The sequence below is a fragment of the Bos javanicus genome, chromosome 1 (genome assembly GCF_032452875.1).
Source record: "Bos javanicus breed banteng chromosome 1, ARS-OSU_banteng_1.0, whole genome shotgun sequence".
Lineage (NCBI taxonomy): Eukaryota > Metazoa > Chordata > Mammalia > Artiodactyla > Bovidae > Bos > Bos javanicus.
The window spans coordinates 46726581-46746650 of record NC_083868.1 but is presented as its reverse complement, the minus strand read 5'-3'; positions in this window follow the sequence as shown (position 1 = coordinate 46746650).

Here is a 20070-nt window from a genome sequence, read left to right as displayed (position 1 = left end):
GCTTGAAGGAGTCATGTCTAGCCCATACTGGAAGGTGAGAGGCCAGTGGAGAAGAGCTGGTCCTGCTGAATTCCAGAGCCCAACCTGCTGATTGACCACCTGCTCCAACTGCGAGCAAGGTCCTGTTAGATCATCCAGCCCTGATTCAGATGCTTAAAGCTCTGCAGCTTCAAAAGTCACTCCGGGGGATATCAGCAGAGGATGTCAGACCAAACTGTTGACCGTAGAATCATGAGCTGATAAAATGGCTGTGATTTTAAGACACTAAGTTTGGACTGGTTTGTTATATGGCAGTGAATAAGTAACACACCAAATGTAGCATGAAAGTCGGGCCTTGAAAACAAAAGCAAGGGAAAAAATAACCAGTATCTGGGTTACTACTGGAGGCATTTTACTGGGTATAATTGGTCTTACCAGAGTTTAAGCCAACACAGAGAAAAGATGAAACATTTGTCTATGAAAAGGATCAGGAGGATATTTGGAGCAAGTGAGTGATCTGGGCAGAAGGTTCAGTGGAGAGAGAGACCCTGACTGGGGAAGTCCGAGAAGCTACCCCAAGAACAGTAGTAATTGAACCCCTGCCATTCCTACAGTGAGAGCCTTTAAGGGACTCAAATCATCTGAAAGAAGACTGCTACAAGTGCAGGCTGGGGAGTCAAACAGAACTGAGTTTGCATTCCATCCCAACTAACTAGCTTTGTGACTTTGTGCAAATTGCTTGACCTCTCTGTGCCTCTATTGCCTCATTTGTAAAATGGAAGTAATAATAGTACCTCCTTTACAAGTTTGTCATAAGCTATTAAAGAGATTAGTACCGAGTACATGTTCAGTTGCACTGAGTATTACTAATCACTTTTTTACATCTCTATGAACATAGCTTGATATACCAATTTGGGTAGGGAGGCAGACCACACTTCAGGGGAGAGACCCAGACAACAGGCAAACCTCATTCCTCTATTTCCAGCAGTCATTTATGAAGCATATGTAAGCACTAAAGAACCACCCAGAAGGGAGTTGAAGGGAAATGAGTCAAACGTAATTGTTATATAGCACACAGATTTTGTTAACGTTCTGCTTCCAAAGGTGGGTGAATAGCATGATTGAGGATTTTTAAATTATTTTTTAAACATGAAATATATGTTATTTTCACCATTCTGTACATACACAAATTTTGAAAGTAAAAATACATAAGTAGGTAGATATATATCAAGGGTTTAAAAAGCCTGGGTTTTGCCCATACAATGTTGGTGTACATGGTGATTTAAAAGTTTTGACTGGGGCTTCCCTGTTGTTCCAGTGGTTAAGACTTCATCTTCTCATGCAGGAGATGTGGGTTTGATCTCTGGCTGGGGAACTAAGACCCCACATGCCTTTCAGGCAAAAAAACAAAACATTAAAAACAGAGCCAATATTGTAACAAATTCAATAAAGACTTTAAAAAGTTTTGATGGAGAAGCCCACATTTTTAAATACAGAAAATGTTATGTAAAAATTCAAATTTGGATCTTATCTTGAAAAATTGGAAGACCTAGAGACACTGAGCACAGTCCCAAAGGTAAGTTCGGACCCAGATCAGCAACACCTTTTGGGTTTGGAGTGTTTGCTCAAGGTCCCCCACACCCACCATTTCCCATTCTCCCTCAAATCTGGATACTTTCGCATTTGATTTTGTAATTCTCCATGCAATTTTAATGGCTATACAGATAATATAGCAATTCTACAACAAGCAATCTGAACATAAAATGTATGTATAAACTTACAATTGCCTCCTTAGGAAATTGCTCAGAAGTATAACATGTGGGTCAAAGGATAGTCTCATTTAAAACCTTAATTCCAGGAAATGAGTGAATGTTATTAATTTGGAAAGTATAAGAATGTCTATAGTCTCTAAATGGACTGAAATGTTGGAGAATGTCTATAGTCTCTGACTATAGCCAACAATGAATGGCTACGGTAAATTGTCTATTTATATCTCTAAACCTTTTCTCGTCATTTTTTAGTGATTTATAAAATCTTTTGTATCAAATATTAACGGATAGTCCCTATCAGTTAGTCACCTATTTTTTAAATTTACTTTTTGAAGTATAATTGACTTACAATATTGTATTCATTTCTAATGTACAGCAAAGTGATTCAGCTATACACAAGTATACTTTCTTTTCATATTCTTTTCCATTAGGCTTATCACAGGATATTGAATATAGTTCCCTGTACTTTACAGCAGGATTTTTTTTTATTTAGTCTATATCTAATAGTTTTTGCATCTGCTAATCCCAAACTCAGTCTATCCCTCTCATTCCCCTTCCTCTTTGGCAAACACAAGTCTGTTTTCTATCTCTGTGAATCTGTTTCTGTTTCATAGATAAGTTCATTTGTGTCGTATTTTAGATTCCACATATAAGTGATATCATATGGTACTTGTTTTTCTCTTTCTGACTTACTTCATTCAGTATGACAATCTCTGGGTCTATCCCTGTTGCTGCAAATGGCATTATTTCATTCCTTTTTATGACTGAGTAGTATTCCATTATATAAATATACCATATCTGCCTTATCCATTCATTTGTCAACAGAGTTTGTTGTCTGTTTTTAAGCATTGTGATTGGCATTAACAAGGGTTGTTACATGTTGTTGTTGTTGTTTAGTTGCTAAGTCGTGTCCAACTCTTTGCAGCCCCATGGACTGCAGCAGGCCAGGCTTCCCTGTCCTCCCCCATCTCCCAGAGTTAGCTCAAGTTCATGTCTATTGATTCAGTTATGCTATCTAACCATCTCGTCTCTTGCTGCCCTCTTCTCCTTTTGTTTTCAGTCTTTTCCCAGCATCAGGGACTTTTCCAATGAGTCAGCTCTTCACATCAGGTGGCTAAAGTACTGGAGCTTCAGCTTTAGCATCAGTGCTTCCAATGAATATTCAGGGTTAATTTCCTTTAGGACTGATTGGTTTGATCTCCTTGCAGCCCAAAGAACTCTCAAGAGTCTTCTTCAGAGCCACAATTTAAAAGCATCAATTCTTTGGCACTCAGCCTTTTTTAAGGTTCGGCTCTCACGTCTGTACATGACTACTGGAAAAACCATAGCTTTTACTATATGAACCTTTACCCCTCTTTGCTTTTTAATATGCTGTCTAGGTTTGTTGTAGTTTTCCTTCCAAGAAGCAAGAGTCTTCTAATTTCATGGCTGCAGTCACCATCCACAGTGATTTTGAAGCCCAAGAAAAGAAAATCTGCTACTGCTTCTATTTTTTCCCCTTCTATTTGCCATGAAATGATGGGATCAGATGCCATGATCTTAGTTTTTTGAATGTTGAATTGTTTTTTTAATTTATTTTTTAATTGAAGGATAATTGCTTTATAGAATTTTGTTGTTTTCTATCAAACTTCAACATGAATCAACCATAAGTAAACCAACTTTCTCACTCTCTTCTTTCACCATCATCAAGAGGCTCCTTAGTTCCTCTTCACTTTCTGCCATTAGAGTGGTATCATCTGCATATCTCAGGTTGTTGATGTTTGTCCTGGCAATCTTGATTCCAGCTTGTGATTCACCCAGCCTAGCATTTCACATAATGTACTCTGCATACAAGTTAAATAACTGGGGTGACAAAAAAAGCCTTGATGTACTCCTTTCCCAATTTTGGACAAGTCAGTTATTCTATGTAAGGTTCTAACTGTTGCTTTTTGACTGCACACAGGTTCCTCAGGAGACAGGTAAGGCGGTCTGGTATTCCCACCTCTTTAAGAATTTTCCACAGTTTGTTGTGATCCGTATAGTCAAAGGCTTTCTCATAGTCAATGAAGCTGAAGTAGATGTTTTTCTGGAATTCCTTTGCTTTCTCTATGATTAAACGAATTTGATCTCTGGTTCCTCTGCCTTTTTTAAACCCAGCTTATTACATAGAAACTTTCAATGTTATGTTAGTCTGATCTATATTAATCTGTATAAGGGCCAATACAAAAATTAAAATATTGATTAGATATTAATATTTTTTCTTTGAAATAGAACAAATGTACCTTTTGTTACAAAAATAATATGTTCATATTTTTTAAAAATTCAAACAGTACAGGAATACTTAAAGAATAAAATTAACAATAATTCCTACCATCCGTGGTGGTCTATATTTTAAGTATTACCAAAAAAAAAAAATTTTTTTTACAAGTTTATTGAACCCCTTGGAGGAAAAACAAATGTATGTCCTTATCACTCACTATCTTTGCTAAACAGAGAAATTTTGCAAGTAAAATTTGGTACTATTTTAACCACCACAATATAAATATCTCAGCTTGTTTATAAAGTAGCCACACAGGGGCAGCTTTATAATATTCCATCCCAAAATCAAGTGGCAGAATGTTCTGACAGCTGACCCAGCCATATACGGCCTTTGGATCATTGGCAACTCTTCAGTGACCAAGTACACAGGCAACATAGGATTTTCCCCCCTTGTCCTGATGGACTTTTGAGGTTAACAACCAAGGGCACTCACTTTTGTCTACTTCTTCGTCAGTCTTGTGAACATATAATGAATGGAACATATTAGGGAAGATAAGGCCTTAGGTATTGAGTAGCAATAAAAGTTTAAACAATGTATGAGGACAAAAATCCAGCAGCTTTATCCTGTACCTTCAATGCTGAACCCTCTTCAACTTTGGAGACTTTTCTTTTGTGTGTTTATGTCTATAGTCTAATCATTTTACATTAAAGAAACTAAAGAGTTTAAACTCAACTTTCATTTCTATAAATTTATTTATAAACTCTTCTTCCACTTCCCTAAATCCATTTTTTGGGAGTTTACATATTTAATATAGGTACAACTGTACAAATATTCTGTATTGTGCATTATTCACTTCAACAATCTCTTTTGAACTTTTCAGTGACCAAAAGAACCCCCCAGAGCTTTTATTTCTAGTGACTTTGCAGCAGCATTCCATTTTCTTATAATAACTTTTTTGATTATTTGTTTAGTTATTACTTTATTCTTAAACACTTGAATTGATCTCAGTCTTATGCCCTTTTCAATTCAAGACATGTCTGTACAAATCACTTTTTAGTTGTTTCCTTTATTTCCTTGAGGCATAGGCCCAAGGTTAAAGGTTATAAACAGCTTTACAACTCAAGCGAGTAGCACTTTCGGTGAAACAACTGTGGTCTCATCATGTGATTTCCTTTCATCAGAGTCAGTTTCATTAGTATTAATGAAAGAATAAAGAAGAATTTCACTGTTGGGAACCACTCAGTTGTAGCCACCACCCGTGGCCACTGCCAAAAACCCATTGACATTTTGCTCAAATTCCCTCAGATCTAGGTCCTGCAAACATTTCTCAACGGTGAGTTTGACCCATTCATTCAGAATGAAAGAGTTCCTCTGTGGGCAGCTGTCCCATTTGCCAACCTCGGCATGTTATTTGATCATAAGGCCTTCAACAGACTAACTGCCTTAACCCCAAAGCAGACAGCAGGCACTGCCCTGCAGTTCCTGGCCCACACTCACTGACATCAGGATGCACTCTCTGGAGGGTGCTCTCCTTACCCAGCTCATCCATGAGCAGTTTGGCTAGGGGCTTGGCATTTTTGGAATTTGCATATTCCATTTTGTGAAGGCTGACAGCCTGACCCACCCTTCCTATAATTCCCAAGTCCAGACACCATAAACTCCACTTCGCTCAACCAATAAATACCTTTTGGGAGAGTTTACTGCTACACTTGGCCCCTAATAAATTCTCAGCACAGTAGCCAAAGTGATGTATGTAAATGTAAATCAGATCTTGTCCATCTTCTGCTCAGAACACATATTGTCTCCTTCCCAAAGACTTCCCAACCAAAGGACTTTCAGTGGCTATAAGGCCCTCTGCAGTCTGGCTCTCTGTGTTGTATTTGACCACTTCTCCTACCTCCCACCCACTTTGATCTAGATACACTGGTCCTCTTGCAACTCTCCAAAACTTAAGTCCCACTCCAATTTGGGCTTTCTGCCCTCATTGTTCTCTCTAGCTAGAACACACTTCTTTGAGAGAGCAATCAGCATACCTCACTCCCTTTCTTTAGGTGTTTGGCCAAATGCCATATCTCAGTGAACCTTCTGTGAATCCAGGTTGAAATTGCAACCACCTTCCTCTTGCCACTTACTATTCTCCTTTGCTGCTTTTTTCCCCACAGCATTAGTACACATACCTACTCTGTTACATATACATCTACTACACACACACCTATGTGCTTATAGTCAGTCCCCACCACCATGCTCCATGGTCCATAAGAGCAGAGATGTTCGTCTATTTTATTCACTGCTATATCTTCAGTGACTTCCAGGTTGACTCACTGACACATGGCGGGCATTCAACACGCATTTTTCTGATGAATTATTACAGGACTTGCACAATGCCAGGCACAATGGAGATACATAAATTTACAGGAACAACCCCTGTCCCGCAGAAGCTCCTGGTTTAGTTGGGAAATTTGGTAATTGCTAACACTTTATAAGGGCTTCCCAGGTGGCTCCTACCCCAGTGGGTAAAGGATCCACCTGCAACGCAGAAGACGCAGCCAGACGCAGTTCGATCCCTGGCTTGGGAAGACCCCTGGAGGAGGGCATGGCAACCCACTCTAGTATTCTTGCCTGGAGAATCCCATGGATAGAGGAGCCTGGTGGGCAACTGTCCACAGGGCCACAAAGACTCAGACACAACTGAAATGACTCAACATGCAGATATGCACAATACCATATAAAGTCATATTTCTAAGGCTGACACCCTTGAAACTGCTTAGTTCCTCTTAGACACTGTGACTGCACCTGAGAGAAGATGCCCCAGGAGAAGGGTAGTTTATGGGTTGTAATTTTGTGGCCAAACTTCCTAGTTTCTCACAGGCACTGCTAGATTGGACAAAGATTTTAGCTTTTTTTTTTCCTGCATGTGTGTTTTTTCTATGGACATTGGTTTTTTGTTTTGCTTGGTTTTTTTTGTTTGTTTGTTTGTTTTTGTTAAATGACAGAGGATAATAATTTTAAGTAGTGGAATATATGCAACCCTTGAGTCAATGAGGCTACAGTGATCAAGACCATATTGGTACTGGCACAAAAGCAGAACTATAGATCCATGGAACAAGATAGAAAGTCCAGCAATAAACCCATGCATCTATGGTCACCTCATCTATGATAAAGGAGGCAAGAAAATACAATGGAGAAAAGACAGTCTCTTCAATAAGTGGTACTGGGAAAATCAGATAGCTACATGTAAAAAAATGAAAATAGAACACTCCCTAATGCCACACACAAAAATAAACTCAAAATAGATTGAAGACTTACATGTAAGACCAGATATTATAAAACTCAGAGGAAAACACAGGCAGAATATTCTCTAACATAAATCACAGCAAGATCTTTTTTAGATCCATCTCCTAGATTATTGAAAATAAAAGTGGAAATAAATAAATATGACATAATTAAACTTAAAAGGTTTTGCACAGCAAAGGGAACCATAAACAAAGTGAAAAGCTAACCCACAGAACAGGAGAAAATATTTGCCAATGAGGCAACAGACAAGGGATTACTCTCCAAAATATACAAGCAGCTCATGCAATTCAATACCAAGAAAACAAACAACCCAATCAAGAAATGGGCAGATGATTTACATAAACATTCTCCAAAGAAGGCACACAGATGGCCAAGGAGCACATGAAAAGATGCTCAATATTACTAATTATTAGAGAAATGCAAATCAGAACTACAAAGAGATATCGCCTTATCCTTGAGGACATTATGCTAAGTGAAATGAGCCAGTCACAGTGTATAGTCCCACTTAGACGAAGGACCTAGAGTAGTCAGATTCATGGAAACTGAAAGTAGAATGGTGGTTGTCAGGTCTAGTGGGGAAGGGAAATGGGAAGTTATTTAATGGGATTGAGTTTCAGTTTTGCAAGATGTAAAGGTCCTAGAGATTGATTGCACAATGATGTTAATATACTACACACTACTGAACTGTACACTTAAAAATGGTTAAGATGATAAATTTTCCATTATTGAAATTTACCACAATTATCATTTTTTCATTAAAGAAAACACACCTGTGCTTAGTCACTTAGTCGTGTCTGACTCTCTGTGGTCCCATAGACTGTAGCCCACCAGGTTCCTCTGTCTATGGAATTTTCCAGGCAAGCATTCTGGAGCAGTTTGCCATTTCCTACTCCAGGAGATCTTCCCAACCCAGGGATCAAAGTTTTGTCTCTTGCATCTCCAGCATTGGCAGGCAGATTCTTTACCATTAGTGCCACCTGGGAACCCTGGGTACCAACTCCTTCTTGTACAAGGACATTGGTCTCAATATATCCAAAAAAAAAATTTTTTTTAAGAAGGAAAACAACAGCAGATATTAGGTGGTCTACAGTAGGAATACCACAGTACTCTAAAGTTTCTCTATATTTGACTCTTCCTCCATTTTCTGAAACAACTGTCTTGTGATGCAATCAATAGTCCCTGAGTGAAGGGTAAGCTAAAAGACACTTTTCACACCTAGGATTCACCACCCACTGATGTGGCCTGGCACAAAGGGTTGCTGGTTCATAAGGCATGGTGCCTCTAAGAGATGAAATGGCTAAGCAGAGAAAGGAATCTATGATATGGATCCTGAGACTTAAAGATTGACCAGCAAATAAGATTTCTTCTCATTTCTTTTCATTTCTCCTCCCAGGCAGAGGACCCAGCATGGGGAAAACAGAAGGGCCCAACAGGGAATAGTATACACGCCAACATTGGTTTCAGTCAGGACTTGGGTGCTGTGAAGCCATAAGCATGCATAGGAAAGATGAGTAATAGAAGAGAGTATGCTATTCATTATCTTTGGGAAGACTATGTAACCTTTCTAAGCTCAGCTTTCTCATTAAAAAAAACAAACTGGAAATAGAACTGCTAACCTCACAGAGTTGTTAGAGGAGACTAACTGAAATGTCCTATTATACTGACTAGCACAGGAGATACATAATAATTGTTAGTTATCAGTATGATGCTAGAAATCATGAAACATCTTATGAGCCAAGGCAAAGAATTTTAATCATAGCCTGTAAAAATGAAAAGCCAACAAAGGTGTTTTTTTTTAATCTTTTAACAAAATTAAGAGCAGTATGGCAGTATAACTATCTAGTCATTATTTAGGGAAAAAAAATACTCCAGTGACATTTTAGAAGTAGCCAAGATCAGGGAGCAATAAAGGACGGTAAACAAGTGTGGAGGCTGGCACAAGTTCCAGTTGACAAATAAGGAGTGAGTGAATTAAGATATGACTAGTTACACTATAACTGAAAGCAGATTGATTATATTCTTTGCAGCCAAAGATAGAGAAGCTCTAAACAATCAGCAAAAACAAGACCAGGAGCTGAATGTGGCTCAGACCATGAACTCCTTATTGTCAAATTCAGACTTAAATTGAAGAAAGTAGGGAAAACCACTAGACCATTCAGGTATAACTTAAATCAAATCCCTTACAATTATACAGGGAAAGTGAGAAATAGATTCAAGGGATGAGATCTGATAAACAGAGTGCCTGAAGAATTATGGATGGAGGTTTATCACATTGCACAGGAGGTGGTGATCAAAACCATCCTCAAGAAAAAGAATTGCAAAAAAGCAAAATGGTTGTCTGAGAAGGCTTTACAAATAGCTGTGAAAAGAAGAGAAGCAAAAAGCAAATGAGAAAAAGAAAGATATACCCATTTGAATGCAAAGTTCCAAAGAATAGCAAGGAGAGATAAGAAAGCCTTCCTCAGTGATTAGTGCAAAGGAATAGAGAAAAACAATAGAATGGGAAACACTAGAGATCTCTTCAAGAAAATTAGAGACACCAAGGGAACATTTCATGCAAAGATGGGCTCGATAAAGGACAGAAATGGTATGGACCTGACAGAAGCAGAAGATATTAAGAAGAGGTAGCAAGAATACACAGAAGAACTATACAAAAAAAGATCATCATGACCCAGATACTCATGATGGTGTGATCACTGACCTAGAGCCAGACACCCTGGAATGCAAAGTCAAGTGGGCCTTAGAAAGCATCACTACGAACAAAGTTAGTGGAGGTGATGGAATTCCAGTTGCACTATCTCAAATCCTGAAAGATGATGCTGTGAAAGTGCTGCACTCACAGCAAATCTGGAAAACTCAGCAGTGGCCACAGGACTGGAAAAGGTCAGTTTTCATTCCAATCCCAAAGAAAGGCAATGCCAAAGAACGCTCAAACTACCACACAACTTTACTCATCTCACATTTTAGCAAAGTAAAGTAATTCTCAGAATTCTCCAAACCAGGCTTCAACAATACATGAACCATGAACTTCCAGATGTTCAAGCTGGTTTTAGAAAAGGCAGAGGAACCAGAGATCAAATTGCCAACATCCACTAGATCATGGAAAAAGCAAGAGAGTTCCAGAAAAATATCTACTTCTGCTTTATTGACTATGCCAAAGCCTTTGATTGTGTGGATCACAACAAGCTGTGGAAAATTCTTAAAGAGATGGGAATAGCAGACCACCTGACTTGCCTCTTGAGAGATCTGTATGCAGGTAAGGGAGCAACAGTTAGAACTGGACATGGAACAACAAACTGGTTCCAAACAGGGAAAGGAGTACATCAGGGCTGTATATTGTCACCCTGCTTATTTAACTTATATGCAGAGTACATCATGAGAAATGCTGGGCTGGATGAAACAAAAGCTGGAATCAAGATTGCTGGGAGAAATATCAATAACTTCAGATACACAGATGACACCATCCTTACAGCAGAAAGCAAAGAACTAAAGAGCCTCTTGATGAAAGTGAAAGAGGAGAGTGAAAAAGTTGGCTTAAAACTCAACATTCAGAAAACTAAGATCATGGCATTTGGTCCCATCACCTCATGGCAAATAGATGGGGAAACAGTGGAAACAGTGTCAGACTTTATTTTGGGGGGCTGGTGACTGCAGCCATGAAATTAAAAGACACTTACTCCTTGGAAGAAAAGTTATGACCAACCTAGATAGCATATTAGAAATCAGAGACATTACTTTGCCAACGAAGGTCTGTCTAGTCAAAGCTGTGGTTTTTCCAGTAGTCATGTATGGATGTGAGAGCTGGACTATAAAGAAAGCTGAATGCTGAAGAATTGATGCTTTTGAACTGTGGTGTTGGAGAAGACTCTTGAGAGTCCCTTGGAATGCAAAGCGACCCAACCAGTCTATCCTAAAGGAAATCAGTCATGAATATTCACTGCAAGGACTGATGCTAAAGCTGAAACTCCAATACTTTGGCCATCTGATGTGAAGAGCTGACATCTGAAAAGACCCTGATGCTGGGAAAGATTGAAGGCAGGAGGACAAGGAGACGACAGAGGATGAGATGGTTGGATGGTGTCACTGCTCAATAGGCGTGAGTTTGAATAAACTCTGGGAGTTAGTGATGGACAGGGAGGCCTGCCGTGCTGCAGTCCATGGGGTCGCAAAAAGTTGGACACAACTGAGCGACTGAACTGAACTGACTGAATCCATTAATTAACAATCCTTCTGAAGTTAGGGAAGCCATTAGGACTCCAAATGCTTGGCCCCATTCCTATTCCTTGAGGGTGGGGAGGAAAAAAATGACTAATGTTCCATTAGATCTGGGGAATTCTGAAAGCTGTGCCTCACTTCCCATATACCAATAGAGCAGATACACTTAGCACAGATTTCGATACATTTTCCCCATCATCAACATAGTCTGGAAACAGCAGAGTTAAACAGTTTGGGGAGAGAGGGACTGCAAATCTAGGTCCCAAAGGGCCAAAGAGAAGTATCTGCAAGCTTCAAGCTTCCTCTGCCTCCAAGGGGATCATGAGAAGTGACTGAATGAGGGCCCCATGATTTCAGTGGGAATTTCAGACTTATTTCCCTGAACTAACCAAGTCAAAACCTTAACTGACTGCTGCTGCTGCTGCCGCTGCTGTTAAGTCGCTTCAGCCGTGTCCGACTCTGCGACCCCATAGACAGCAGCCCACCAGGCTCCCCCGTCCCTGGGATTCTCCAGGCAAGAACACTGGAGTGGGTTGCCATTTCCTTCTCCAATGCATGAAAGTGAAAAGTGAAAGTGAAGTCGCTCAGTCGTGCCCGACTCTTAGCGACCCCATGGACTGCAGCCTACTGACTGAGTAATCACTAATTTAAATTTACCTGATGCTTTCTGGCCGTGGAGATGGAGCCTTGAGGTAAAAACTAAATTCAGTTATAAGAAAATAGAGCAAGCACATTTCATACAACTAAATTTATGACTTGTGACAATCCGTACCCAAACACTAATAAAGAATATTTTGCTATCAAGAATTCCAAGCTATGCCAGAAGTTAGTTTTATTAAAGAATCTTCAGATGGATCATAAAATTTAAAAACAGAGATATACAGTAATTTCTCCATAAGGACAATAACAAAGTCATATTTCATTATCAAAACTCCTGGGTGTTAGATGAGTTTCTGAACTCAGATTATTTTAGATTTTAGACAGGTAATATTATATATTATGTAATATTATATATGTTATATATATTATAAATATATATTATTTATATATAATATATAAATATTATAAATTATATATAAATATATATAATATATATTATGTAATATTATATAATATGTAATATGTTATAATATGTAATATGTAATATTACATATTATACATATTACATATTATTACATATTACATATATTACATATTATATATTATATAATATTACATATTATATATTATATAATATGTAATATTATATATTATCCCAGAAGGGCCTAGGGTAGCATTTAACAATCAATCAGAGTATGAGTATGAATATACACACTATCTGAGATTAAAACTACAGATAAATAAAGACAAGTCAATGCAGTTCAAATTTTCTCTCCAATTTGTTTCAGATTAGTCTAGGTTTTGCTGCCAAATGAGTTATTTGCAAACTTTCAGTTTTCAGAGTGTCTTGAATTTAAGACTTGAAGATAAGGGATTATGAATCTATAAGAAGTTTCACATGGTTCAGAGAAGGTATCAAAACAAAGTGATACTTGAGTTGCACCTTGAAGACAAGGTAGAACTTGAAAGGGAGGGTGACAGACATACAGACAGAAGCAATGACATGACTACAAGATGTAAGAAAAGACAAACATGTCTAGGAATCCAAATAAACTAGAACGGTCTTGTGGTAATACCTAAGATTTGAAAGAGAGGTGAAGGTCTCCTACTTCGGAAGGTGAGGCTAAAATTAGAGACTTTTTATAGAAAGCACTCAGAGGGCACAGTGATTTTCAGTCTAGAGGGAGTCATGATTATTGATGCACATGATTGAGTGCCAAGAGCTGACAGCTTCTATGACAAGATACACCAGCAAGGGGAGGGGCAGAAGCCTCACACTAGTCCTGCCCCATAGACCAGCATCAGCCATATAGTGCTGAAGCATTTGGTCATCTTCAGCCTCAGTTCAGAATACACTGGGACCAAGACTTTAAGATGAAAAGCAGGATGCCTCAAATATCTCAACAGGAGCCAGGTGCCCCCATAACAGAAAAAGACCACTCAAGGAAGATAAAGGAATTCATATTTCATTTATTTCAAATACAATTACAGGAGTATCTGACCCTTGGTACTCACTGTTTAACTGTTGTGTTAGGAGTGGTTAGTTTATGTTAACTCTCTAATCTCAAAAAGTTCATTTCTCACTCAGGTTCCATGCCCAGCACTTATCTTTGGAATTCTCTCTTGCCCACAGTCTCAGAAACACTGGCTGACAGAGTGCCAACACTAACTCAAATGTGTGGCATCCCAATTTGCCTTGGCCTACAAAGAGACATGTGTCTTTCCTACATTCTATCTATTAGTAGCCCCAAAGGAAGCTAAGAAATAAAGGGAAATGGAGCATTTGGTGAGCACCAGCTAAGTCACAACTGAATAGATTTTATAATAATTTTATTTTATTTTTTGGCCATGCCACATAGCACATGGGATCTTAGTTCCCCAAGCAGGGATCGAACCTATGTCCCCTGCATTGGAAGCACACAGCCTTAACCACTGGACTACTGGGGAATTCCCAATTTTAATTTTTCTAAAAAATTGGTCTCTCAGGATAACTCAGAAGAAAATACAACTTTTACTTAGCATTAGCTGTAAGTATATTCTTGCCATGCTTATAAATCTACACATTGTGAATTATACTGAAAATTCTTCCTATGCCAAAATTCAAGACATAAATTAGACAATACTGAAATAATTCAGTATTTTAACTCAATAAAATCTGAAATTACCTTGTGAATTGTATATTTGTTCTGGTATCTATCTCTCATTGCAAGACTTATTATAAAGGCAACTGCTTTATTTACCAAGAAATAGTATTCAGCTATAAAGTTTTTCCAATTAAGAAACTGTTCAATGATTGTAAAGTGGGCATACGATGTTTTTCCTTCACTTTTTCATAGAGGAAGCAAATTCAGTCCAGGGCAATGCTTGGGAGTAGTCATCATCTTGACAAGCAGAACTATGGTTTGGAAAGATTAATCTGATAATAATATGCTGAATGGGTTGAAGATTGTAGGTAAAGAACACAGCTAGTAGTAGAGATGAACCTATTTGCAAAGCTGGAATAGAGACACAGATGTAGATAACAAATATATGGACACCAAGAGGGGAGTTTGGAATTGACATATATATACACTACTATGTATAAAATAGATAACTAGTGAGAATTTACTGTACAGCACAAGGAAGAAAAAAAGAAGGTATATCTGTTTGTAGAACATCTATGAAGTTAACCTTAAAATTTCATTCCATTATACAGTAGGTGCAGACAAACACTGTTTGATTCCATTTACACAAGGTACCTCGAATAGTCAAATTCAGAGTCAGAAAGTACATTGGTAGATGCCAAGGGCTGGGGTGGGGCAGCAGGTGAGGAGAAGAGGGAATGGGGATGTAGTGTTCAATGAAACAGAGTTTCAGTTTAGGAAAGTGAAAAGCTCAGGAGATGGATGACCGTGAGAGTTGCACAACAGTGCTAATGTACTTAGTGCCCCTGAACTCTACGGTTAAATATGGTTAAAGTAGTACGATTTACATTATGTGACTTTTACCACAATAAAATTTTGTTGTTGTTGTTTAAAAAAGAAACTAGCTAAGTGGCTAATAGCAAAGTTCAGCTGTGAAGTAATGATTTTGCATCATTTTACACAAAAAATACTTCATGAACAGGAACCTTCTTTCAGACTAAGGGACAATTCAGCCTATAGTTTCTAAACTCCATTAGACAAAAGTTTCTATACAGAGATGATGTCTCACGACCACTGGATCTTCCAGCTTCCCTTCCAGTTCTTTGGTGCCTTCCCTTAAGTCAGAGGGGATAAAGCTGCTGTGGGGGTGTCTGTGCCACAACCACAAGCCCTGACTCACACTATTGGTAAACAGAGCAGAAGTACTGTCACATGGCCTGGGGCTTGCTGAGCAGGAAGCCTGAAATAACAAACCCCAGAGCTCAGTTTAGAAAACCCTTACAATGACAAGCATATGAAACAGCACTTTACTGCCATTAAAAATAACAACAAAAAAGAATGTGGTGGGATTGCAAAAGATGCAAACTTCAAGCTCTTTTTCACTCATAGATCATATAAATGTATCTACACCTAAAGGCTATCTAAATATGAACTGTTTAACTGAGGGCAAGCTACATCATCAGCTACCAAATTTTATGGCATTCTCAATTTTTGTCAGAAGTATCCTCAATTGTAATAATTTTTGTCCAAAAGAAATGTTTTAAACATTCAAGATTTTATTTAACTGGTGGTCTGAAATAATCATTGGTTATTGGAGGTGGGGGGTGGGGGTGTTTGCCTGTTTATTGGTTTAATTTGGTTCTGTTTGAATCGGTCTTGAGGTTAACATATTCAAGAATTTGCAGTAGAAAGGAATTCCATGAACCCAGCAGATTCTTAATTTTTTTTCCTTCTCTAAGAGTCCCCATTATATGCCCATATTCAGCTATTATTATTCAACATATTATATGCCCAACTGTTTGTAACCCCATGGACTATACAGTCCATGGAATTTTCCAGGCCAGAATACTGGAGTGGGTAGCCTTTCCCTTCTCCAGGGGATCTTCCCAACCCAGGAATTAAACCAGGGTCTCCTGCATTCCAGGCAGATTCTTTATACCAACTGAACTATCAGGGAAACCCCAATAATAATTAGAAGTACAATAAAAAGTAATGAATAAGCTCAACAAGTAAAATTTTACCTCCCTGTGTACCATCCATGTAGCTTTGTTCCCCTAACACTTTTCCAGGCCCCAGACACAGACAGGAGGATAAAAGCAAGCTATCGGTGCCCCGCTCCTGCCCTTCCTTCCTCCTCCAACCCCTTCCCCAGTACACAAAAACACACGTAATAGTTCATTTTGTTGAAATGATAACTCCCATCAGAAACACACAAGCTCAGACAAAATGTTCTTCGGACTTACTAGTGATTCACCTATGCTTCCCTTTTTTTTTTTTTTTTGAAAGACTGGGAAGGGTAAGAATCTTAAAACACTTTAGAAATGAAGAGAGGGGAATTGTGCTAGACAGTGAAGAAAAGCAAATTAAGTTAAAGTCACTCAGTCATGTCTGACTCTTTGCGACCCCATGGACTATATAGTCTGTGGAATTCTCTAGGCCAGAATACTGGAGTGGGTAGCCTTTCCCTTCTGCAGGGTATCTTCCCAGCCCAGGGATCGAACCCGGTCTCCCACATTGCAGACGGATTCTTTACCAGCTGAGCCACAAGGGAAGACAAGTGAAGAAAAGCAAATTAAATTCCATTTCAAAAGAGGAATGAAGTTGGAGGCTACAAATTCTAGATAAATAATAAAAATATTACCAAAAACATTACTAAACATATTTGTGAACTTATGGGCTTCCCTGGTGGCTCAGACAGTAAAAAGTCTGCCTGCAGTGCGGGAGACCTGGGTTCAATCCCTGGATTGGGAAGATCCCTGGAGAAGGAAATGGCAACCCACCCCAGTATTCTTGCCTGGAAAACCCCACGGACAGAGGAGCCTGGTTGGCTACAGTCCATGGAATTGTGAAGAGTTGGATGTGACTGAGAGACTTCACTTTCTTTGTGAATTTATAAAGGGGAAATGGGGACTTTGCTGTTGGTCCCAAGGTTGAGAATCCATCTTCCAATGCAAGGGCCATGGGTTCCATTAGAGAACTAAGATCCTACATGGCGTGGGACAACTAAGCCTGCACACTGCAACTAATGAGCTCATGTGCTTGAGCAACCTGACCACAGTGAAAGATCCCATGTGCTACAACTAAGACCCAATGCAGCCAAATAAATAAATATTTTTTAAAAGTGGGGGAGGAATGATGGCTCATGTATACTCTAAGAACAAGTCATAGGAGACTGAGCTCATTTCCATTTTTGAAGATTCAACTCATGAGAGAGCAGGAGAACCCCATGACTATAGTGTTATCTAGATTTCATAAGACATTTTGTCTTTCATAATCTCCATGAATTCTGATTAAGTGTGGGCTGGATGCCAGTTCAGATGGGTGACTGACTTAGAGTAGAGTGGCTAAAACCCCTAGGTTCAGAATCTATGCCCAGCTAGGTTAGTTTTCCAGCAACTTTACACAGGACTCACTCACAGCTCAGTGCTACTTATCCCACTTATCAAGAACTTCCAATGGGACCTATATGTCATGACATCAAATCTGCACAACTTAAAATTATAGGGGTTGTTGACAATTAGCTCTAAAGAGATCTCAGCAAGATAACATAATGATCCATATCTTAAAACATGGTTACATGAGAAATAAATGAAACCTTGCTTTAGAATTTCTTTCATAAAAGCAGAAGCATCTTTAACTTCTTAATTCTTCATCTATTTATCTTATATTTTTCCTAACATGTTATTTGCCCATAAATTGCCTTTCTGGTTGTTTGTATCTTAATATACAGTAAAACCTAAATACTTTTCCTTGCAATTTTTTCAGTGCTTTTTTTGTATTTAGAATTCCTTTCCTCAGCTAAAATACAGGTAGAAATTAATACTTTTACTATTTTATAGTTTAAAATTTTATATTCAATTTTCCAAGAAATTTCTAGTTTATCTGTATTATATAAGGTTAGGTTTCAAGTGCATTTTGGCTTTAAATATCCAAGTACCCCAATCATTTTATTGATGAATTTATTCTCTTGTCTTTAATTTTGCATGCTTTCTTTATCATCTCTTATATTCTTGTTTCTCTGAAGGTCTGTTTACTAATTATCTTACTAAAGATATTTTAAAGGTTTAATTTCAAAACAGGAGAAAGAAAGCTGGCCTGAGGTAGGAATAAAGAGAGAAAGTAAGATAGAAATTTACCATACAATATCAGTATTCCTTTAGAATTAATGTATAGAAGAGGAATTGTACTGTCAAATAGATTTCATATTTATGACTTTAAATATATACTGTCAAATTTCCATTTGTCAATCTCATGAATTTAAAACTCCATTTAGTAGTATATGAGAGAGTTTTGTTTCTCATAGCAGCTTAAAATCTAATCTAACATTTTAAGATTATATTTTTTCAAAATGCAAATGCTTTTGTCGTTTTTCTGAATGTTAGGGTGATATATTCTTGCCTGGAGAATCACATGGACAGGGAAGCCTGGCAGGCTACAGTTCATGGGGTCACAAAGAGTCGGACATGACTTAGCAACTACACAGATACTCATTTAAAACATTCATAAAATAAAGTATGAAGAGAAAAAAAAAAAAAGAAATTTACCATACAACTCTGCCAAAGTCTAATCTCTATGCTTAGATCAGCAAAGGAAATTATCCTTTTTCTACAAATCCTCTAACTGCATTTGAGCTTAAAACCTTACTTTTAAAAGCAAGTTGGAGAACTGTTGGAGTAACAACCATCACATGACTTGAGGGTTGTCCAGGCATCAGAAGGAACTGCTAGTACTGCCTGGATGTTCTCTACCTTTGGAAAACACCCCCAGAGTAATAGCAGTGAGACTACTGTCATTAGAGTTGCCCAGAGCTAATTTAAATATTGCCACATCCTGACTGTGTGACCTGAGTGTTTCTAAGCATCTATTTCCTCTATAAAATGAGATATCACTGGACTTTTGTGAGAATGAGGTGAAATAACAAATGAATGGCATTTGACAATGCTGAGCACACAGTAGGTATTCAAGAAAATACCTGCCTCACTCCTACCTGCATCTTTCCTGAGAGAGCTAAACTAAAAGTTAACTTCTGTGACAACTACCCACAAGGTTTAACAGAACAATTACTGACTCAAGACCTCTCCTCCTAAACAATCTTTTCCACTGGTCCCTTTCCATCCATCCTTTGTCCTGAAGTCTGACAGACAATTGGTTCTAGTGCATAACAGAAACTCCCGAGGGTAGAGGGAGTGAAACAGAGTCTAGTCTGATTACAAAGCTACTGTACCGGTATCACCTAAACCACCTCTCATCTTTCTAAGGGTGGGGGTGAATCTAAGGGATATAGGGAAACAATTAGAACCAGACATCATTTATCTTCGCCAGTATGTTAGCAGTTAACCAGAGTTATTCATTTAAGAGAATATAAAGTCAGAGTATCATGTTAAGCATTAATAATCAGTAATGCCTGAGGCTACAAAATTTGCAGTTCATAAGAACAAACTAAGAGACTAGAAATTTGACTATTGTAGTGAGAGTCCTAGGAAAAAATGTGTTCAGTTCAGTTCAATCACTCAGTCACGTCCGACTCTTTGCGACCCCATGAATCGCAGCACGCCAGGCCTCCCTGTCCATCACCAATTCCCAGAGTTCACTCAGACTCACGTGCATAGAGTCAGTGATGCCATCCAGCCATCTCATCCTCTGTCATCCCCTTCTCCTCCTGCCCCCAATCCCTGCCAGCATTGGAGTCTTTTCCAATGAGTTAACTCTTTGCATGAGATGGCCAAAGTAAAAATGTGTTGGCTTAGGCAAAAACTGGTCTTTCCAGGTGGAGCTAGTGGTAATGAACCCCCCTGGCAATGCAGGAGACAAAAGAGACAGGGGTCCAACCCCTGGGTCAGGAAGATCCCCT